Source organism: Melozone crissalis, unplaced genomic scaffold (genome assembly GCF_028551555.1).
Source record: "Melozone crissalis strain CALT ecotype California unplaced genomic scaffold, PUWL_Pcris_2 ptg000006l_1, whole genome shotgun sequence".
Lineage (NCBI taxonomy): Eukaryota > Metazoa > Chordata > Aves > Passeriformes > Passerellidae > Melozone > Melozone crissalis.
The window spans coordinates 39,126,636-39,152,011 of NW_026535784.1; positions in this window are offsets into that span (position 1 = coordinate 39,126,636).

The following is a 25,376-nucleotide window of genomic DNA, read 5'->3' on the forward strand; positions in this document are numbered from 1 at the left end:
ATCCTTGAGCCGGGGGGCTGCTGAGCCATCCCCTTGGATAAAGGAAAAATACATCCATCGCCCCTAGCTGTGTATCTTGCCCAGCGCATCTGGCACACGCCAGCTCGGGGCATGGGCTGGCGCAGCCTGCAGAGCTCGGCCTCGATGCTGGGACACTACTGTCCCCTCAAATGGGCCTGCGAGGACAAGCGGAATGGCCAAACATGGGTGAGAAGTGTTCGCCGCCCCCAGCTGGAAGAAATACAACAACTCTTGCTTCATGTTTCTTAGAGGATTGGAAAGTACTTTCCATCTGTGAAGGTGTCCTCCACCATTCCAGACAACATAAATATTGTTATGGGCTTGTTTATACATGTTGTTCAGGAGGAGCTATTCCTGACTAATTTCATGACTAATTTCCAGGGTAAGGCTGGGCTGTTCCGGTTTAGTTTAACACTGTAAGTTTTAATTAAGGAGGAGAATAGGGCATACCTGTTCTGGAGAGGGATGTTTACAGAATTGTTGTTGAATAATTTCTGTGTAGATGAGCCAAGAATCAACAAACACCTAACCCGGCTTCTCACTTCCCTCTGGGGTGGTGTACAAGTTGCTTGCTTAGCAGATACTATAGCTTTAGAAAGCCACCAAGAATATAAGATGGCAGTTGTGACACATACTCCCTGCTTTGATTTGCCTGACATTTTTAGGGGACGTTTTGTTGGCTGTCCTTGTGGTATTTTCTCTGAGCATGAGAAGACATTGTATGTGACTGACATTTAGTAGAACAGCATGAGTTCTCAGCTTGTTCCAATAACTGTGGTGAGCTCCATGTGCTGTGACCATCCTCTTGTCCCAGGAGCACAGACTAGCTGGTAATAAAGCTACCATCTGAGATTCCTATTGCAGCGGTAACATGAGAATGTGAAACAGAGCTAGGGCTCAAGCGAGGGTGTCATATATATGCCCAGAAAAATCCTGAAGCCCATGACAAGTAAGCAGACATCTCCCCATATGGTAGGCATACTTCATGAAGCATGAAGGGCACAGAAGAATCTGGACAGAAAAACCCCAACATCTTCATCCCCACTGCTGGGAAACTGCCCAGCAGCACTTGGTGCTCGGGCACGGAAGGAGAGGCAGCATGTGAGGAATGCAGCATGGCCAGTAGTGCCTACATGCTGTGGGTCCCAGCTTCATGAGGTGTGGAGGACCAGTTTGGATCCGTTCTTCTAGGACTGCATGAGTCATCTGGATTTGTCCTCATTGCTTGGAATAACAGAAGCTCTGGAACTCTCAAGTTTACATTTGCTCCCCCATTAATCACAGGACAAGACTTCAGTGCTGCTTTTTTAACAAGAAAGTATCATTGTTGCCACTGCTTAAATAAGAACCAAACAAACATCCAGCATGTTTGTATTAATTCTGAAGCCTATATAGGAGTTCTTCCTTTTTAACAGTTTTCCTTTCCTTCTGGTTTTCACTTATAATATGCCATCCAGGCTATGTAAAGCTCTTTCATTTTATCTCGTGGAGGGTCTTGAAAATTCATCTGTTGAATGTATTCAGTCTTCCTTGCCTAGGTGGAATCCCCATTTCAGGTCATCTCTTCTTAGGAGCATTCAGATGAGCTTTCCTAAGACAAAGGTCAGTACCACAGCCAAATACCACGAATCATGCCACTTCTGCAAGGTATGATACAGCAAAGATTCAGATCACAGGTGTAAGACCTCATAACTACTCTGTCTTCTTGTGGTAAAATCTTCACCCCATAACTTGTTTCCGTAGCAAAAGGAAATCCTTATCCTTGCTGTGATGGAGGGAAAGGAAGAGAGAGAAATGGCCAAACATTGTCTTTGTTCTCTGATAATAGTAACAAACTAGAGAGACTCTGTTTCAGATTTGTGTTAGTAGTAAAAGTTGTATAGGCATTCCTTATGACTTAAATCTGTCCTTCAAATCCATCCACACAGGTAGTCCTTCAGGTTTTCCTCACACTCCTTGGTCACAGAAGAATTTGTTTTTCATGGGATATGAGTCCTATTAGATTCCTTTTTCTCAGTTAACAGCGGGAGGAGAATACGAAGATCACATCTTGGAGTGAAAAGAACACAGTCAGTGGATTCTGGGAAAATTCTAACACATTTGACCTCTTGCATCACTAATCCCTAGTAACATTGTTAGTCATTTCATCCCCTAGTAGAATAAAAGCCCAGCATGATAGATTGGAAGCTCTGGTCTTCCAAAGAGCAGTCACTCCTAATTACTGATTTTGAGGACAAGCTCTGTGAGATCTAGGGGAGAGATTTTCTCCAAGTCTGGAGTAAGTTAGTACCCACCTATTTGCCTCAGATGAGCAATTCTGTTCCATTTTAGCAGAGACATGACAATTCTTTTAAGCAGCTCTGGAAAATAGCAGCATCCAGCTGAAGAGGAAGGAGGAATAAATGCCCATACAAAGAGAAGTCAGTAATTCAAACCAGACTTTCTTAAAGACACACAGACTGAGGGACTTCAAACTGTATCATAGATCCTATGAAAAATTAACAGTCAAGTTGTCTTGACTCTATTTCAGCAGCAAGGTGAGGATTATTTTATAGACATGTAGCAATACTTTTGCCCACTGACTCAACCAATTAAGATATTGTCTAAAAGTATTGATTGCGAGAAATAGTATTTAAAATTTTAATCATTATTATTAGAGAAAGACTGTTCTACCTACAGGAGGCTGTCCTTCCTGCATTATTATTAGCCTCTGGAAGTTCTGCTCCACATGTAATAAATGTAAGTTTGGCAATATCTTGGAAGTAAAGGGGAATTAGCAAGGGCCCTTAAATACTGTGATGGCTGGATGGAAAATATGTGCAACAAGGTTAGTCTGGATATTGATGATGCCTTAAATAATGATTTTCCTGATTTTTCTTTCAAGAGAGATGTGCAATTGCTTTGATTTACTTCCCTTCAATATAAAAATTACTGGGAATTCCCAACATCTTTGTATCTATGTCTATTGCTTAGGCCATAGCCTCTATAGCATCATTGTCTACAAGATTAAAACCACTACATACCAGTCTATGCTGATAGTGAGTCTTGAGGAGATGCTCCATAGTGAACCCAACGTTCTGTTACAGCTCACTGTCACAATAGTGACAACAAGCACCTAAAACTTTCAAAAGAACAAGATCCATCTACATTTAACATAAAATAAATAATTTATTAAATATATTATTAAAATAATATATAAAATAAATTTCATAGCAAATGTTGTATACTAGCCTTGGATAGGCAATATAATTTGTCAACACTCCACATGCCGTTTGGTTCCATCATATTCTCAGGAGAGGAAATCCACCCCCATGTAGAGAGCCTACACAAAGGACCACATAGCAATTTAGATCACCATCAAGGGGCGCTGTCTGAGGACTTTTTTGACTTAGTTTTTCTCCTCTTGTTCTACCTCAGTACGAAAGAGGGAGATAGATAGATAGATAAAGGGCCTGTAGCAAGTAAATTCTTTGTATCATTGAAATGCTTTCTGGTTATGTTGGCAAGGAGATGGAAAGTTCAGATGGCAAAACACAGACACATAACTCATCACTAAATGTATCCTCTCCTTTCTTCACTCATGGTCTTCATGGATCCCCTGTGGGCACTTAACCTGTTAATCATCAGCCTCTCTGGAGCTTTGCATGTCTTTCCCAGCATTCATCTGTTGGGCTTTTGACTTGGCTAATTATGCAGGTTCTGGATTTTGTCCTGAAGTTTTTAGAAGAATTTATACACAATGTTAATGATACTGCGCCTGGTTGAGAAAGCAAAGCTAAATAGATAATTCTATAGAGAGTCGTGGAAGGGATGATACCAAAATGAATTGTGTTGCCATAAAATGCTAGCAATGGCATCTGGAATACAGAAGAGAAAAAGGTTAGCTACATATTCCAAGATGCTGAATCAGCATGGAAAACAGTAACAACTGGTGCCATGAACAGTTATACAGAGTTTGAGTGACATTTGAAAAGTCAACAAATAGTGAAAGAGAAGAACACAAGTGAGAGAAAATAACCTTGAGGCCTGGAAATTGTTTACCCCATGCCAGAACTGGCCTGCTTACAACAGGTTTCAATATAAAAGAAGCATAACTGTGGTCATTTAAGGCTGAAAATTAATATTTGCATTCAGATTAAGCCTCTGGTGCAAAACTGATCCACATGTCATGCCTGTAATCCCTCACAGCATGCAAGGGAAATCATGCAAAGGACTTCCATATCTGTCCTCATTCCAATACTGCTGAGAAGCCTAACACAAGTTTCCTCCACTGCATTTTCAGATTTCCTAAGAGGCACCTACTTTCATCAGATGACTCCACTAAGCCCAAAGGTGAAGAGCAGATAAGAATTGAGTCTGGAGAGGAGTAAAGCCAGCATAAGAATAATCAAAGAATAAATCAAAACACCAGAGATGGAAAGAACAATCTCAAACTGGAAAGCATAGTCAGAAGGTCACAGAGCCAGGTGTTTGAAAACCAGAGTCCCTATTCGAAGTCAAGTCAGGACTGGGACAAGGTGAAGAACAGGAGCATAACACAAAGGAAGCAGGAACCAGGAATCAAGACTAAGCAAACAAGAATGAAAGGCAAAAGAGTCAGAAGCAAACTACAGCCAAATGGCACTGCAGGCTGCCAAGAACAACTGGTGGAGTTGCCTGACACATCTGCTATTAGAGGAAATTAGCCAAGCTTTAGCTCCTGCACAGCTGGGCCACAGTCCCAGTTGCCCTATTGCATCCAGCTGCAGGGCCAGTAGCCCAGGCAAAGCCCAACAGTGTGGTTAAACATTCATTGACTTAAAATTTGATCTGCAGGAGTAGCTTGTCCCTATAAATTTACTGGTGCAAGCAGCAAGTTTTACTCAATTTATGTATCCAGCAGAACACTGCACTGATTTGCCTAAATGTATTTAAAATTATTGCTTTAATTAAGCACTGCAAGTTTGTGCAGTGAAAATGTGTTACTGTAGAAAAAAGCCAAAAAGCTGCGTCTGAAGGCAGGCGAGAGTGCCGAGGTTCCCAGAAGCGGAAAGACATCCCCTCATCTCCCCCTACTGGTGCGCCCGTCCCGGAGCCTCTGCCTCTGCCAATGCGTTGTGAAACTGAAAGAAAGGACCCTTGGGAGCAGCTTCCAGCGTCGAACTGTTCTCAAGATGTTGGCAACGGCTTAAAAACACAGTCCTGCTATCAAGAATTAGTCATTTGCTCCCAGGGAGTTCATCCTGCAGGCTTTGGTTGTTAATTAGACATCGCTTTTAATGGGAGTCTACAGAATACAGATTTTGCAAGGGGCTTTGAGATGTTATCCCAGTGAATATTAAAATCTTCCAGAAAATATAAATTAAGAAAGGAGTAGAAGGAAAGCTCACTGCATTTTAAAGATGTTCTTGCATTAAAAAAAATCATGACACCAATGCCTGTTGAGAGAAATGAACAATATTTGAAGGAAATGGGAAGAGCAAAATGATGAGATACATATTAATTTTGTATTATAAGTATCTATATATAGCTGATTTACCTCTGGTGTGTTATTGAAAACTACTAGTGACAGAAGCAGCTGAACAGATCCTGAAGTAAGACATGATACCCAGGGTGTTTAACACCCAGGATGCTTTTCTGCCTCCTTTTTCAGGAGCAATGCTGATGACAGAGACACAAGAACAGAGGAATGTGTGTAATTACTTTTGCAAGAGTAAGCCTTATTTGCTTTCATGGAGATGCCATGATTTATTATTTAGTTTTGCTGCCTTTATGGCCTGAAAACAGTATAGATTAAATCTCTGCCACTTTAAAGTAACATGCATGGAACACATCCTGGAGTAAATTATTTATTCAAGTGCCATCAGTGCCAGCTGAAGGCTCGGTGGCAGCACACCATAACTGGTGCTAAGAGTGAGATAATTAATCACAATAAGTTGATACTTAAGTAAAAAACACTGAAAACTTTGATTTAGTTGCCAAAACTCTCAGAATGTAAAGTGTCTTGTGATATGTTATTTAAAGAAGCATAGTGAATATGAAAAGGAACAATGGACTAGAGAGTGTTTTCCAAACTGACCTGCTGTGCTGTCTTTTCTGAGGAACTTCAAAAGGAATAAAAAAGGACGGAACAATCTTATCTCTGAATGTATGTTTGTAAAATTCCCAAATATTTTCAAAGCAAAATACTGAAAACTAGAGATTACCAAGCAGTTTAAGGAGCTCTAATTAATATAACTACAGTATTGAATTAGATGTAAATAACTTAGGTTGGTTTAGTGGTAGCACTACAAAATATAAAAATATTAATTTAATTTTCAGACTGACCATAATTTACACATTGGAAATCCAGATTCTCACTATCCCCGAGGCTTTAAACTGCTGTACAATGCAAAGCTGCTTTTAATGGTTATAAGTTACACTTACACTCACTTAAAATACGTTTTATGTTCCCAGGGTGATGCAGAGCAGCCCTAAATTAAGGGAAACTGGGTTTCTAATTGACTACAAACATTCTTGACCAGGGATGAAAGTTCAGTGCTGCTGTCTTAACCAACTGCAGCAAAGGAAAAGAAACTCTGTCACTGTGGCAGTGCCCTACTAGTCCCACGAGGCTTTCCTGCAGGGCAGCTTGCAACACTAGCTATTAATCTCATGGAAAAACCCCAGAAATATTGACAACCAATATCTCCCCTTCTCCCCCCTGCACCTATGTTTCTGAAAAAATATCAGCCTAAGGTATGCCACAGAACATCCTTTCAATCATATTTTAATCAAATTGCTTTTCATCAGCTCCTCAAATTTTATGTTAGAAGCACATGAGCCCCTTTAATCTTTCCTCCTCCTCCCTTACTTCTTAAAAGAAAGTTTCAGTGCTCTATGCTTACTCAAAAAATGGCATTCAGCACAGCAAGAGATGCATAAATCTTCTGAATTCCTAAAAAAGTGGTACCCAGAGGCTGTTTTGGCTCTAGATGATGACGATTGAATGCACAGGACTGGAGAACACTATTTTAAAATACTCAGATAATAAATTTTCCTTTTAAAGTATCTGTAGCAGCAGAGACGTGATGTTTTAGACATGATATGTTACTGATGTGTTAGAAACAACAGGAAGTGCCTGGGAATGATCAGGAATTAAGGCTTCACCCCTTTAAAAGGTGACAGTATGAATAGCTCAGCTGAAGTGCATCTACACCAGTGTATGTGGCATAGGCAAGCAAAAGGAGGAGCTGGAAACCAAGGTGCAGCAGGAAAAGTATGACCCAAGTTGCCATCATGGCAACAGTGTGGGTTGGTTCACACAGCTGGAATGTTGTAATGGATAGTGCAGTAGGTGTAGGGATAGGCAAGAAGGAGAGGTGGTGGGGTAGCCGTGTATGTGAGACAGTGGTTGGATGGTCTAGAGCTTAATGATGGTGGGAGTGTTGATCTGCTGGAGGTAGAAAGCCTCTGCAGAGGGATCTGGACAGGCTGGATCAATGGCTGAGGCCAGTTCAATGAGGGTCAACAAGGTGAAGAGCGGGGGCTGTCAAACATTGGAACAAGCTGCCCAGAGAAGTGGTGGATTTACCATCCCTGGAGAAATTTAGAAGGCTTGTAAATGGGGCATTAGGGATTAGTGGTTCAGTGATGGACTTGGTGGTTCTGGGTTACCAGCTGGATTTGATGACCTTAAAGGTCATTTACAACCTAAATGATTCTGTAATTCTTATTGGTACAGAACACATCCATTCTGTAAATAGATGTGCTCTATTGGATGGGACAATTTCATCATCTTGACTTTAACAGTTTGTGAAAACAATTTAAACTTAAGGCAAGGAGCAGACATTAACACTATTCAAAACTATTAGGATGTTTCTTATTGAGTGGAAGCAAACACTTTTCAGTTACTTTTGCTATCTTAGCTTTGCCAATAAACCCAGCACTTGCGTTCATTCCTTTATATGACACTGCTTTCTGCCTAAGAAGGAAATATTTCTCTAACTCTCCTGGAGTTCACAGTTATCCCAAGAGTAATGACTTCTTGCTGGTTGTCTTCCAAAGGATGTTGTCAGCCCCTCAGTAGTTCATTTCGGGTGAAAATAACCCTTGTGCCAAGGCCAGGCCAAGATCATATACCAAATAAGTCCCATTAAAATCTTCAGATAAGGCATAAATGACATTTAAGTACTACAGGGCTGACCTTCTGCTCAGTAGTGAATTAGTTGAATGTCTGCAAAAATGGGTTTGCTCTGAGTTAAAAAATTGACAAGTGCTTATCCTGACCTCAGAGTGGGATTGGTGAGACTTGCAAAATTGAGTAGCCCAGGACATGCATGCTGTGCCAGATTCTCAGAAGTTTTCCACTTAAATATATCAGATGAGAGAGGGCTGATGACAACTGTACCAGTGAAGGATCTGGATGCTGTTACAATACATTGGTCCCTGGATACTTAGTGGCTGGGAGCAGCCCTGGCACCATGACTCCTGCCAAACACAAAAGTCACAGAGAGTGCTAGAACCATGTGCTTGTGCCATGTTCCCCCCAGCTGGGAAAGAGTGTCATGCCATTTAATCTCTGAGTCTACCTATTTTAGTCATGGAGCTTACAGGAAGAGAAAGGGAAGGGAGATGAGACAGTGAAAAGTGATTGCTGCTATGCAGATAAACAATTAAATGAGGTCTAGCAGATGGCAGATGACCTGAACTCTGTCTCTTCACTAAAATGTTTTCCTTTTGCCTCCTTCCTGTCCAGACTTAGCTTGAGCTGTCACTTTCTATTCTTGCTCCAATTTTTTTTCAGTCATTGGGTCAGCTGGGTAAAAAAAAGTGTTGTTCACTGGGAAGAAAGAAGACAAATGGATGCTTCCAACACCATATAATTAGAGTGCAAAGCATAGCCACAGATAAAATATAGGTGCATGTAAAATGTGGGAACCAGACCTTCTGCCTTAGTAATGCAATTATTCATATGCATGGCAACACAAATATGCTGTGGAAGGAAATCTGTGTCAGTGATAATGTTTGTTCAGATATTCATTTGCATATTCATAGGCTCAGATGGAGAACATGCAGTGGGGAATGATTGGTTCACCTCCTTCCATTTCTGTGTCCTCAAAATTTTCCTCTTTTTTTCCCCCTTCTTTTCTCTCTTTTTAGTTTGGATTTTTTTATTCCCCCTCCTTCTTCATTCTGGAAGTACTTGGAACAGTATTTCAGAAAAGTTTTATAGCAGTATTCTTCCCTTTAAGGATGTAGATTGCACCTTGCAGTAACCATACACATTCTTCTCTAAGAGCCTCTGCATTAAAGCTGCTGCTCCTGCCTTCCCTTCCCTCCTCCCTCTTCTTCTCTTCCCCCATCTTCTTAGCTTTGTTGTAGCCCATGGTGGGCAGCAATAGGGAGGGATGATTAAGACACTGCTGTGACATTTTCCAGTGATTCTTTCCCAGGAAGGAATTCCCATTTCACAGACTCCCAACATATACCCTCATAGTGTCCAGAAGTGCTTTCCAAAGTATTCTGGTGATTCTTAATTTTAAACTCCATTATTTTAAGTAGTCACCAATTTCTCCCAATCAGAGTGTGTACTTTGAATGTCATCAAGCTTTCTCTGGTCACTGTCTTTGAACTATCTACCAACATAAATTAGGGTAAACTCTGACTATGTCACTCACAGAGATGAGGTTAGTAAATCTGGGCTTTTCCTATTTAAAAAAATTGCTAATACTGCTCTAAATATACAATCACTGCCAACAGTAACACACATAGCAGCCAGCTTCCATCTGCATTGAGATTTCCCAGACAAGCTGTATAATATCACTCCAGAAACTACTAAGCTTTGGCAATAATCAGAAGATTGGTGGTGGTGAGACAATCCAGAAACAATGGATGAAGTTAATCAGGGAGGCCAATGAAATATATACTAGCACAAAACTGAGGAAGAAGAAACTGCTAGGAGCAGGAGAAACATACTAGGAGCAGACACTGGCCTTTCACCTCGATGTTCTTCATATTCTGCATATCATTTATATATAATATTCCCATTCTAGGAGAAGTATGTAGGAAAACTTGTATGAAGTAATGCTAAAAGCATAACATTGAATTTCTCCTAAGATTATGCTGATTTTCCAAATGGAGAAAGGAGAAGAAAGAATACTAATACCCTTCTGTCCATCCTACCTGCCAATTGCAGAGAATAATTTCCTTTCCTTGTGCAGACAAGCTATATAAGAAATAAACAACAACAAGTTTCACATTTCATATTCAAAGATGCAGATCTTGGAAGCTGAACTCAGCAAAATTCACTCTGGAAACAAGACACACATTTTTAACACCATGAGTAATTAACCAGTGGGATTTCTTGCCCTGGAATATGCTGGGACACTTGGAGCTTTTAATTCATGTCAGGGTGTCTATAAAAAGATGCTCTCTGCTTCAGTTGCAAGATACTGAACTCAGTGTAGAAATTGGCCCTGCTATGAAGAAGGTTGGACTAGATGGTCCCAAGGGCTTTGGTGATTAGGAAATACACTCAGGAACACATCCAAGTGTAATACCCAATTTGCACAAATACTGGTAATGCACACAATTTATGAATTCACTTTTGCTGGGAATGTCAAGCATTCAAATTTAGAGTTAGCTGTCTGTGGTTGCACTAGTCATACTGTAGGACAGAAGGTATGCAAGAGGAAGAAAGTGTGGCTTCAAGTGCAACCAAACCAAAATTCCAATTAAATGTGAATCCTACATTTGCACATTTTTGTTTATGTATTCATTTTTTAAAATCACTTCTTTTTAATAGCCTGGAAATGAAGAACTAAATTCCAGTAAAAATAATACAGTGACCAGCTACAGCTAGAGAATGAAAGGATATCAGCTCAGAAAAGCACTGCTTAACCCTGTATTCACCAACACCAAGCTGTTGAGACTCCCAAGCACCACAGTCTGCATTTCTTCTGAGACATCTATGTGTCTTCATAGTTTAATTTGCATCATCCACAGTAAACCTGAGCACAATTACAGTTCCATCAGACTTAGTGCCCTGCAAAGCAAAATCCTTGTCCCAGAGTGTAAAGAGAAAAACTCCACTTTACTCTCATCAGCCATTGCCAGTAAGAAATTTCAGACCCCACTGATAGAGCTTTCCCTTGGAGCACTGGTCATCAAGACCAGGCAGCAGGAATGCAGTGAAGCAGTTTTCACAGCTCACGCCTTGTTGGTTTGCATAAAAGTTTGGCTTTTATCCAAAGAGCTAGAATCCATGGCAGCTTCTCAATCCTAGGAATCATATATTTGAATGCTGAATGCCCTGCTGCCTCTAATTAATTCAGAAAGTTCTTTATGGCATTTTATGCCAGCAAATTTATCAATTCAGCCTGCTGACTATGCGAGTCTTTTTTTCTAAATACTCTGCACTGAATATCTGTAGGCAAGTAAAAGATGCCATGCATGAAAGCACAGGACTTTTCCTTAGAAGTTCAGTGACAAAGTCTTTCTTGGCTGCTTCATGGTACTGACACTTAGGACATCATTCTAGTGGCACTATAGAAGTTATTGGTCATAGTCCATCATGAATTTGCTTAACTTTATCCAGCTATTCATTTGAATATTGTCATTTTTTGTCAGATGAATTTCACCAATCAGACTATCTAGATGGAATGTTTTAGTCAGAACTTTGCCCTAAATTGTACCTTGTTTACAATTTTATCAGGAGAAAAAAAAGGAAGGAAACATTCAAGCCATTAAAGCCAGTGGTTTTACCTTACTCCTCAATTAGTCCATTTATTTCAGTGAAGCTCCACAATCTTCCACAAGAGCTAAATATGTCTCCCAGTATATTTTTACTGCCAGGAATAGTCCTTGTGCAATTCAGAGTGCCCTGGGCTGCCACTGAAGGAAGGTACCATGGTGACCTCTGAGAAACCAGACCTCTTAGGTGAGATGTCAGACTGAGGTCCCCAGAATTGCATTTCCAGACAGTAAGACTAAACTGAACTAGCTGGGGATACCACAGTCCTCACTTCACAGTCCTCCTGTAGCTGTGAGATAGTTGTTCATCATTTTGCAATACAAACTCTGCTCTAGTGTTTGTACATTTTTGATTTTGAGAATTGAGAAGCCTGGAGCTCAATGCTTTTTCAAAACGTAATACATGCCAGATGCGTATTTGTCCACCGCATGGTTATGTAAGGGCGGCTCAGCAAGTCTCTTTGCTTCTTCTTCCCATGGCACAGCAGACATGATTTAAATCCCAGCCTGCAATGTTTGCTGCGTGCTGACATCTTTCCACTTGACAGGTTTGAGATGTCATAGGCCACAGGACCACAGATAGGCAGCTAGCAATCAGTGCTGCAAGATTTCCTACAGCTAGATATTAAATAGCTATAACAAAAACAGACCCCAAACCATCTTTCCTTAAAGCATAACTCCTGCATCCTGAAAACTGCAGGGTAGGATTTGGTCAGAACTGATTCCCCCACCAAAAAATTCAGCAGAATTTTAAGAATTATTGAAGAATTTTAAGAATTTTAAGAATTTTAAGAATTATTATACTGTCAATAAACAAAAGAGAAGAAGAGACACGGATCCTTTGATTTTACTGATTTCTTTTCTTTTGCTCTCTTGTCCCCCATTTATATGAGTTTTGAAATCTAGATGATCAAAACAATATGTATTGTAGCAGTACAGGAAAAAGAAAGCCCCTCACTCTATGTTGTTCAGCCCCACACACTACTGCTGAGGTACCATTTTGATGTCCTGTTCTCGCAGCTGTGTAATTATATCTCAAGTAGCATAATTAGATTCACTGTGCACACACTCACTGAAAGAGAGATGAACAACTGCAGTGGCTTTCAAGATAAGATTTTTATATTGATGCTCTTTCTGCTGCTATACGAAAATTCTTGTAGTGAAGTCAGTGAATCACAGTAATATGTAAGTGTTGACAGCTATTTATGTTAGGTCCTTTTGAATTTGTAAACAGAATATGACAGAACTAAAGCAAACACCAAGAGGTTATTTTGCACTCTGCTGAACTACACAAAGCAATATAAAGGCATTTCAGAGAAGATTTACAGAGCTGGAGAAAAAGGCTGCACTGTAGGATGAAAATTCAAGGTTGTCTTGGAGGAAAAGCCTTCACCTGGGAAAGTTCCTCCTTGTAACGTCATGCTGGTTCACATGAGCTTTCCATTTGTATGAAGCATTTGTATGATTCCCAAAGCAGGCATGCTCAGTGTGTGCACGTGGGCAGAGGGTGCAGTGCCAAGGCACAGCTCTGTATGAGCTGCACACGCTGCTCAGCACCCAGCACACACACACACCAGCCCAAAGGTGTGCAAGGTCTGCCACAGCCACAGAAAGGATATTGCCCACAGAGCATTTCAGCAGCCAGCCACATCCTCCTCCATCGTTTCTTTTTTAGATTTATGGGAGTCCCCAGGATCCACATGGAGCAACACTATTCATTCTTCATACTGCTCTTTCCCTTAACCTCCCACTCTCATCCCACTAGAAAACACCAAAGAGAAAAATGCAGCAGGACCTGGGCATAAGAATGTGAAAGCTTGCTTGGTGAAACTATAGACAAAATAGTTTTAGAGTTAAAATTCACAAGAAATCTCTGCTCTGTGCCCCAGATCCAGTTTTCAAAGAATTTACTGTAAGGTATGCAAGATTTGGGGTGTTTATTTAGTGGTTGTTTGTTTTTCTTGCCCTACCTTGCCACATTTCTATTTTTGAACACATGTCAAGGCAAAGGAACAGAGTACTTTCACTCAATCAAAGCCAATTCCCATTTTGATAGTGCAAAGACCTTAAGTGTGGCTCAGACTGACCCAAGGTATGCTCAGACTAATCTTGTGATGTCATTAAGCAATAGAGATGATGGGCATAAACAGATTAACATGAGAACTAACCAGTCTGGCAGGCAGCACAGATGTCTTCACTGCCTCAGCTCTCTATGTAATTGCACCATGTGCCTTTCCATTTCCAAGAGCTTTTGCTCACTTGATTCTTAAAATAAAATAATATGGAACCAGTAGGAAGGGGCAGTGATCACATAAGTTCTAACAGGTGAAAAAATACATTGTTTTTGTTACACATTTATGCGGTATTCTGATTTACTTAGGGTAGTATAAATCATGAGTAACTCAGCCACTCAGCCAGCATTGAGTTCTCAAAAGTGAGATACTTTGTGTTTTCTAACCTCAGATGGGGTCACAGTATTTTCTGTGAATATCTCCTGTCACTTCTGCCCTCCCCCCAAGAAAGCACATTTCCTGCTAGCTATAGAAGAATGCTTGAAAGTGCAAGTGCTCTGGGTTAAGAACTTCCAAATGTATTACAGCTTAAAGCATTATAATTTTCAAGCCAATTTCATGATTTTGAGCACTCAGGGTTGGCAACAGTAAGCAAGTCGAAATAAATGAGGTGTAAATGCTAAGTAAGGACAAAGAAATATACACTGCATGAACAGCATCATATATGAATCTCTTGTCCACAGTTCTATTGGCTGACCTCTAGATAATATCTGGAATGCCACTTACTGAATGTTGTTTCAGTAACCACTGTCTTGCTGCCAAAACCAATATTCCTGATTTTGGTAACACGGCCTGTTATGATACATGTTATTTAGAGGTGAACTGATCATAAAGAACCTGATGAAAACTGGAAATATTGAGAGAACAGACAATATTTTCAGGAAAGAATTATAAGACATGGAAAATTTTACTTATTTGGGCAGCTGAGCACAGCAGATGGCAAGATCTTCAGGGAAATAAACACAAAGTTTGGAAAAGCAAGAATGTGTTCTAGCAATTGCCAGTGATCTCATGCAGCAGGAAAATCAGTCAAAAATTAAATAGACACTCAGTAGCACCAGTGTTTTGTCAACATTTAGTAAAAAATGGGGAATTGGCAGCCAGAAAGGGTAGGACAGAGGAGGCTGACTGGCTTTGAGGCCAGTGTTTGCAAAAATAATTGTCAGGATCAGATGGTATTATACATTTACCGATCAGGAGGTTTCAATGGAGATTCACCACTGTAAATCACAGTGTGTCCAGCTATGAAACTAAATTAATCATAGAACTGTTAAGGTTGGAAAATACATCCAAAATCATGGACTCCAACCTCTGACCAACGCTGCCATCCCAACTAAACCATGGAATAAGTTCTATGCCCAATTGTCTCTTCAACACCTCCAGGGATGGTGACTCCACCGCTTCCCCAGACAGCCTGTTCCAATGCCTGAGCACCCTTTCAGTGAAAAAATTATTCCTGATGTCCAACCTGAACCTCCCCTGGTGCACTTTGAGGCCACTTCCTCTCGTTCTGTCACTGGTTCCCTGGGAGAAGATGCTGACCCCCACCTGGCTACAACCTCCTGTCAGGGACTTGTAGAGAGAAATGTGAACCTGCTGCAGTCCCCTCCCAGGATAGTGACTGTCAAGTGATGAAACAAACCATGAGCAAGACCTGGATGTATGACATGGTAAAACAAATAATATTGTCCCAAGGACACATTTTTATCAATTAATGTGGTTCTTAAATATTCTAATTGGATATTTTAAATACAGTCTCTAAATAAATGATTAAGTTTAGAAATACAACTACTGAGTGGTCATAAATCCAAGTTATTCCATAGAAGGTCCATAACCATCTCTTTTGGGTAAAAACAGCACAATACCTCACCTATGACTCATCCTTTCTCCATTCATTGCTGCTCAAACTTCACATTCCACATATATGGGATAAATAAGAAAGGAAAAATTTGGCCTATTATGTCAGACTGAATTAGCAAGTGATTTCATTTTAAAACAAGAAATTTTAGATGGCCAGAATTATCATTGTTCCACTTGTGTTTGACATTTAAATGTTTACTCAACGTCTCTTTGTACATGGAAGTCTTTCTTAAACTTCATTTTAAATTTCTACCAGCTATCCAGGTGCCAAAACTTGAAAAAAGGATAGCTGTGAATGCAAGGAAAAGTCACAATGTAGAAAAACTATACATGCTTTCTGTATATGGATGCTTGAAGTGTCATCATTGTGGAACTGAGTTGATCATTATATACTACCATACAACTTTTATAATATCTGCCTCATGATCAAGTACCAGTGTGAAAAGACTGGGTATAAAAACAAATTGGACAAAACCTTTCTCATGTATCTCATGTCCCAGGGTATGATACTTATGCCTGCCTGTATATGCTTGTTGCAGCTGAGATGAATGAAGTGCTCTTCATGGTAAAATTAACTCAGTTGCTTTTTTTTTTAATTAGAATTTACACATTCAGTAGCAACTCTGCCCTAATGAGGTGGGTAAATTCCTTGTCTACTGATGTCAGAGGTTTTTCCTGAAAGGGGAAAGGATTCCATACAGCATTTGAAAAGAGCTGAGTCATGCAAAATGATTCATGATACATGCACACGTATGGATATCTTAGGCTTAGATCTAAGTACAACAGGACCATGAACAAACAATAGAAATTCATAAGCTTTAGCAGGAGTTGTGGACAGTTTGTGGTATTTTTGTAATTTACATCAACTTTCTGTTTTGTGTTAGGTATCCCAGAAATGTAACATTGCAGAAAACAATCCCTTTATTTTTGACCATTTTTTTATTCATTGTATGTTCCAGCAGTTTAGAAAATTTCACTAGAGTCTTAGACTCCCAAGTACTTCAGAAAATTAAGGCATGCCATCTACTCCAAAGCTTTGAGCCATTTGAATAATCAAGACACATTGTTGTTTGTCTAATCTAGAATTTTGCCATTAATACACACAAAAAAAATTACACAATGGTAAATTTCTGAGACATATCTCCAGAAAAAAAAATTCCTCCAAAAATTTAGTAATTTGAAATTTATTGGTTCTCTGAAACTTGAGTTGATTATGTACTTCCTGTGCTTTTAATCTTATAACTCTGAATATATTTGGTTTTGAAGTATTTTAAAATATTCTCTTTTGTTCCCAGATAAAGAGACTGACCCTGAATGTAGCTTCCACTGTTGAGACCAATCATCTAAATACTTGCATGGAAAGAACAATCTGTCCATCAGCTCTGCATTTAGAGTTGTTCAGTTGCAATGAACCTTGTTCATCTGGCCAAATGCCTTATCTGAATGCAATTAACATTTCTTTGTGTTTTTTAAATTTTTTTTCAGTAAAAGAGCATTTCTAACCCTCTCCCCAAGTTCTGTATAGTATGCAGAACGTTTTCCAGAAAAAGCTTCTCTACCCACTTCTCACTCAGCAGATTCAAATCTCCTTCAGAAATTATTTGTAATAATCCAATCAACCACCTGCCTTGGCTCACTAATGTCTATTACCAGACATATAAGAACTGCCAAACCTGTGAAAGGTTTATTCCTCAGCCAGCATGTCTACAAACTTAGTACACCTGTGGAACTGAATATATGTTAAAGTCTTTCCTATCAGGATCTGCAACAACCTGAGCAGATTCCAAGGCAAAAACAAAGATTCTTCCTCCCACTGATTCAATGGGAGGGACTTGGAGACACTCCCCATCTCTTCTGTGCATTCCAAACCTTGCAGCATAAGACCTATGAGTCACTGAGCAGGGATCTCATCTTTATGTTTGTCTTAGTGGCAAAAAAAAACTTTCATTCTTTATAAACAGATTAGTACATACCTATAAACATATGCACATGCACAATTCTGGCATATAAAATAGGAGGTAAATAAATAACCTGTGCTGTCAAATGTATGGGAAGTAAGTCTGAAGTGTTTCAGGTATTTCTATTTTCCTAGCTTGGTGATAATTTTCTTTGCATTTAGCAACAATTTTATAGTTTTTAATCATGTCACAATTGTCTTGAAGATTAGTACCTTATTTAAAAGGAAATCACTTTTACAGATCAATGGTTTTCTAGTCAAATATCATGATTCAGTTGGGACAGACAGAATATACACAGTGTGGAGAGATTATGTAATCTTAACAATTAAATTCACCATTACTTAACATTTGAACTCCTAGGAATACAGATTTGTTCTTCTCTGGTTTGCAATCAAAATAAACACATACATAGGTAAGTTTGTAGCCACCCCCTCCTTCCCCTTCAAACTTTTAATTAAATATCCATGTAATGTTTTTGATGAAAGACACATGAAAATATAATATTTTAGCAAAGCAGTTCTACATAATTTTCTTTCCCAAATCTACATAAAGGCCCAGATTCATGGGTCTACTGAGAGGCAGGTTTGTAGCAGAAGGTCTGCACCGTCCCTTGGCTCCTGAGGGAAAATGCAGTTCACGTTGACGGCAGTGTAAGCCAGCCATGGCAGGAAGCAAATGTACCTTTTCAATGCGAATGTCAAAATTACTTCTCATTTTCAGCCAAGAATGTCAAACATAACTTCTGAAAATAAATACATTTACAATTCAGGCAGTTTTGCTTTCATATTCTCTATCAAAAAAAGTATTATATTTGTTTGCACTTAGATTTCATCTTAAATTTATTTGTGGGTGTATCAAAAAGGTGGGGTTTTCACATCTGCAACTCATTTGAATTTACAATAAAAGACAGCTTATATTTTTTAAATGATTCACAGAATCATTAAGGTTGGAAAAGACTGAGATTATCAAATCCTACCTTTGACTGAATAACACCATGACTACTAAACCATATTGCAAAGTGCCATATTTACTCATTTTTTGAACACTTCCAGGGATGGTGAATCCACAACTTGCCTGAGGAGCCTGTTCCAACGCTTACCACTCTTTCAGTGACCCACGAGTTCTGTCTAACTAAAGAGGTTGAAACCGAAACTGCTGCTAGCAGTTGATACTCCTGGCAGCCATGAGAGCATACTTATAAAGAATTCAACTTTTTTTTGTAAACCTGTGTAAGTTACTGATTTTTCCCTGGGTCATATCTGAAACAAAAATTCATAGCTGTGTTTCCCAATTCAAAGCTATTCTAGAAAAAAGGCGATTCAGAGAAAACATTTTTACAAAAAAAATTAAAGAAATTGCTAATTAATTCAGTGAATATGTTGACATGCCTGGCAGGCTGTTTCACAAAGTAGGGATGCAAACACCATGACTGTGTTGTTTAAAGGTCCTTTTTTCACAGAAAAATGTATCATTAAAATACAAAGACATAACACAACCCCAAATCAACTCAGCTGATAAATATTAGCCTCCTCTCTTGCCATCATGTAGAAAACAGGCAAACCTTGCCTTGCTTTGTTTCATGGTTATCCAGAGATAGCCACAAATCTCTCTGGACTGTTCCTTCACCATTTCAGCTATTTGGTTAGGCAGAAACTGGATAAAATCCAAATACCATACGTGCAAACATGTGCTGGACAACTAATTTGACCAGTACAGAACAAGTTTTAGTGGCAAGACTAAAGATAAACTGTTGGATCAATATAATAGGAATTCTTTTGCAGTGTCTATTTATAAATACATCCATATCACAGCAAAGCAGTTACACAATTTCTATTTCTCCAATATACGTTCACATGCTGGTGACTATTTAATGAAAATAGAATGATAAGAAGAATTATCGCCCACTGGTTGCTTCCAGTTTAAGCTTGGGGAGGAGGGTGTATAAGCCTTCACTTTCACATTCTGTTCCTTCAGCTAAACATACAAGGCTTGGTCTGTAGATCTGTATCATGTTAAATATATATATAGCTTGTGAGGTGGCCATAGTGCTGGGATGTGCAAATCCAGCTTTAAGTCTACACCTCTTCCTGTTTATAAATAGAGTCCTGAATGTTAAATACTGCTCTGAAGCAGATGGTACCTTACAAAAGAAGCCATTAAATAGCTTTAATTTTACTGTATCCATTATTGTACCTGCAGGTAGAAAATGCTTGCAGAATTATGTGGATGAATGTGCAAATTATGTCTCTTCCTCACACTTTCAGTAAGTCCCTAATGTTGCAAAATCAGTGTTTTCCTTAGCATAAAAAACCTCCTCACTCTATTAGGAAGAGCATATGCCCTTTACGCCTTAAACAGAGATAGCCATGGGCACACCTGCCATGGTTTCTGTGGCAGGGGACAGACCCAGGACAAAGCTGTGCTCCCTGCCCCAGCTGGGCACAGGTTCTGCAGCCCCACAGTCCTGATGCAGTCCTGAGCTGCCCTGCACTATTTGCATGGCCAAAATGGATTTTACTATTAAGACTTAAACCAGCAAAAGGTACCGGGACGCAATCAGCAAGTATCTGAAGAGATCCTTATGCATCAGCTGCAAACAGACTCAGTAGAAACACTACAAGACTGATAAAATAACTGTGTTTAATGGGGCATGGCAAAGTTAATTCTGAAGTCCAGAGGCTCCTTATTAGCTGGAGACTGGAAAGGCAAAGGGGCAGAGAGGTGTACAGCCTTCTGAAGCTACACCTGACAAAACTGCAAAAGTGACGGCAAAGTCTCTGGAACCAAACTGACAGCCACAAGCTCTGGGAATCAAACCACAGGGGGTTGTTAATGGTGCTTGGTCCCCAGTGAGCTATTGTAAATGAAGATGATGACTGCCAAGCACACTGTCCCATTAAAAAAGGCAGAGCACCAGAGACAGGTATTTCTAGACCAGACAGACTGGATCCCAAGAAGCTACCGTGCTGATTTACTTGTGAAGAGAGCTGGGTAAAACTATGTACTACAATAAGAGTTTAACACCAACTGGAACAATCTTGGGAAGCTAAATTCCTTTTCTTTCCCTGAGAGATTCTTTTCTTTCCCTGAGAGTATGATTGTTTCGTTCTCACTCAAAGTCTGTTTGATATATTCCACTTTCTCTCCTAGGAAATAACATTCTATTTGTGCTGTTCCTTTCCCATATATTCAAGAATTTCTGGTTTTATGCACTCAGTTAAGCTGACAGTGGTTTCTGGCACCTTCTGTGCTGCAGGTACAATTTGTTCAGTACTGTGTCATCCTCAGACATCACTGAGCAACACAGTAATGCTGTGATGCCTGAATGTGTCACAGGCATGACTGACAATCCCAACCTCCCCATAAAAGCATAAGTCTAAACCTCAATTTGATAATGCACTTTTAACAGAAGAATATATTTCCTTTGGAGTAAACCATGCAAAACTTTCTTAGTTTGAAGTATTCAAACTACTTTTAATTGCTAATTAAATGCTTGGCCCCATTAGCCTCCCCATAGTTTCAGCAACATAATTATATCCCCGTCTCTCACAGCAGTGCTCATTTGTGAAAGCCTTGCATAAAAAATGTCAACTGCATAATCAGAAAATAAAAAACATCCCATGATAATTGAGGTGAGTAGCACTGGTAACAAATATAAAAGCACAGTGAAGGTGAGTGATTCCCAAGCAGACCATATTTTTTTAGTGGGACTACCTGGGTACGCATTACAATTAATGGGAAAAAAAATCAGGGGAAACTGAGACTAGGTCATGAATTATTGTTTAACCAAAACAGAGCTAATTAATTAATTTAAAAGAACTGATTGACCTGGAAAAGACTATGCAGAGAGTAATTGCTACAGAAGCTCTGTAAACTGGAGGATATTTTGGAGTTACAGTAGGTGTGGGATGTGTAAAGATAGAATTGCTTCTACTTTATTGGGAGGATGAGCAATGCACTAAAATTGCACAGGGATGTGCTGATAAGGTTCTTAAAATCAGACCTTTGTTCCATTATTATCAAAAACAGTCAGCAGAGAACATAGTTCTGGAAAACTGCATTTCAAGCATCAGAGAACAGGCCTTGCTTTGAGATGCTTCATTTTCAGTCAGACATTGAAAATGTTACATCACCAGAGTTACTCCTAATTGCATTGGATTATAGCTATAGACGATTTTGTGCGTTTTAATTTACCATAACAATCATTAACTAGATTTGTAGCAGTTAGTGTTTTCCATGAAATGAAGATGATCAGGTCACTAATGAAGGGTTTGCCATATGTTTGCAGCTGGGATTTTATTTGCTTTATCAGAACATTCATGTTCTCACCATATGTATTTTCCCTTACTCTAGTGACTCTGGCCACTCTGCCAAGTGAGTATTGCTTCAAATGGACCGAAGTTGGAAAAGGATTTAAACTCTTTTTTGGTTTGAATTCTTTAAAAAACAAGCTTCTAACCTCAAAATTTTGCTGCATTAATTAAAAATATTACTGTTCATTGGGTTAAATGCTGCGAGTTCCGCCATATCTGAGCAATGAGGTGACAGCAGGACATTCTCTGCAGGGTGCAGGAGGGATTACATTGATTACAGTCCGAGGAAGAACCAAATCAATCCCTCTGTCAGTTTTGGTACTAATTACTTAGCACTGTTCTAGTTTCCCTAAGAAGTCACAGACAAATAATGATGTAGAATTCTCAGTCCAGCAGGGAAAGGTTCCCTCATAGGGAATCTGTGGATTCATAACAATGATTTACCATTATATAAATCTAGGGATTTATAAATTTAAAATGTAATTGCCAATCTGGAGAAAACCACCAAACAAATGGCATGCCATTCCACATCAGAGCAGCACAGGGAACACTGGTGGTTTATTCACATGGCTACAGCATCACAGTACCTTGATACATAGAGAGACTGCTCTGAAATTCTGGTAGACAAAAAGCTTTGTCAATGCTGTGCAACATGACCTTCAACTTTCAACAGTCTTAGAGAAGTTTGCTTACAATTGTGTTTGCAATCAAAGCAAATAAAGAATTGTGCTGGGCTTAATCCCTTGCCTCTGGCCTTAATTAATCTATAGTGTATAGTTACCAATCACAACATTGATTTTCTCCCATGGATTTCTAGTATAATGTATCTTCAGACTCTCAGGCACAGTTTCAGCTAGAATTCCACGCTGGTCTGTTCATTGGCATGCTGTTGAAATCAGGAAATATAAACCTAAGCTTAAAGAAATACAATAGTGACAGAAATGCAGTAAAAAATTTGTATACTAAAAACCCCCTTATATACAGGGTATATAAATTGGGCAGCAAATGAGTTATAGTCACTTGTATCCATTTAATTCTTAATGGCTATGAAAAATTGATGCAAGTACATATATTCATTATTTTCTGGGTCCGTGTTAAATCTTGAAGCTGGAGGAACGTGTACCTAATAAAATTATCCCAAGCTGCTTTTGGAGTTTCAAGGAAGGTCATTAAAATGTACAATGCTGAGGAATTAACTTCCACATTTAAGCATGTATACTTCTAAAAATTGACCTTCCAGGAAGTAATTACTTAAATATCTTCTGTACATCCTGCACCCAATATTTAGCTTGTAACATACATTTTAATAGTTGGTTAGCATTTAATTTTCTGTACCTAAATTAAAAAGCAGGAAGCAGAAGCCTTACAAATGAAAAAAATGTGTCCCTTCAGTTTTTCTACCACTGCTCATTCTAAAGCCCACTACCTACTACTAGCTACTACCCATCATTAAATACCTACTTCAGTTCATTTTTAAAGAGTTTGCTAAGCAGCAAATGGACTTGACCTTAAAAGCCGGGGAAAATATGCTGCATCCACTCTAGCAACATTGTTGTAGCACTAGAAATTGTATCCATTCCTAGTAGTTCGCCATCACAGAAGGAATTCTGAAGTTCTTCGTGGATTAGAAGTGATGACAAAACTACTCCAGTTTATTGTAAAACTTTAATTATCATGGTGCCCACAGAAAAGTTGGTATTTAATCCTAATTTAGGGGAGCATTTGTAATCTGAGTCAGAGTTGCTCACACACGTCTCAATTTCTGAGAAGGCTTCCTTTAGAACTGCAAGTATCTGACTGTTGCTTAAGGAAAGAGTGACTTTGGCAGGACAGTCCCTCCAGCTCAACACAAATGCCAGTGTGGAGGCAAAATGAGAATCCAGGTGTTGGCATGAATAAGAGTCCCATCAGATGGTAAAAGCCAAGAAAATGCCATGAAAAATTAACAGTTTTTAAATGTTATGAACAGCTTACATTATGGAAAACCACAAAGTTCAGGAAAAAGGGACATAAAGGCTGCTCCACTATTCACTCTTTGCCAGTGGCCATTAGCACTTATCTAAGGAAGAAATGTGAGACAAACAGCAATTCTTTCAAATATTCAACCACTTTCCTAACCATATTCCTAACCACCTTACCACCTTCCCAAGCTGAAAACTGCACATGAAAAAAAACCTTTTAATAGCCACTGACTGACCTGTCTCCCACAGAAATTCAAGTCCTTACTTTGGATTCTTAGTTCTTTGTCTTCATAATGCCATGGATTAACACTGTGCTGCATGAATTAACACTGTGCTGCCTGAACAACTCCCTCCTTTTTGTTTATTTTGAAGTCACATCATAGCATGAGTGTTGAAGAAGCCTTAAACTGTAAGAAATAGTGAGTAATCACTGCCTACATGCTTTCTCTGAACCATCTATCATTTTACAGGCCTGTGTCATACCTCCCTTAGTCACCTCTTTTTCAAAATAAAGGCAACCATGCCACAACTGCTAATGAGGTTGATTTTCCCCTTCTCCCCCTGACAGGTCAATATATTTCCAACTGAAAGAAAATTTCCAACAGAATAGAGATAATGCTTGTAAATGCAAGCCAGGCTCCTGCCCCACCCAGCTCCTTGCAAAATAACATGATACTTCTAAGCTATCTTCCAAATAAATCATAACTTCATAACACTCCCTAAATAACCTCATTAATCCTTTAGATATGGGAACTGCAGCAAGATGTGTCTGTCTTTTCATCAAGGCCCGGAAAAGTCAAAGAAGATTGTGTGTGATTCCTGCATGAGCCAGGTGTGCACAATCTCATTTTACAGCAGGGCAGTAATTACAGAAGAATCTGTGATCAAGGAATTCGTCTTGCAAAGCATCTGAGTGCACTGGTCTGTCTCATGGTCTGCAGGCATCAAAGAGCAGTCAGCCATTGCATTTGGGAGAAGGATGACTGCTAAACTTTAACACTGAATTTATATAACTAAAGCAATAGTAGTTTATGTTTCTATATATATTTCAAGAGAGATTGTAAAATACTGCTACAAAGAGCTCCATACCCCAGAGTTGCCTAACTCCTACTAGAGCCAGCAAGATCTATGCAACAAAACCACCATCACAGCCAGGAAAGATGTACATGAACACTTTTAAAATCTTTGTCCTCAGGTCATTTTAACCTCTCAGTAATAGGAGATAATAATTGTCATCATTTCTTAATTACATTCTGGAACTTCACTCAGTCTCTGATTCTTAACATCTCTGCCTCCCTCTTCTTTCTAATTTGATGCTACCTTGTCCCAGAAATGTCAGCCTTTGTACAAACAGACTAACATCTCCCTCTCTCTTATTGGAACCAGAGTATTTCCTGGCCTCCAGGCGCACGAGGGCAAAGAGTGCATGTTGAGACTCACACCCTGTTCCCAGCCCTTTGCACCCTGACTCCCTGCAGA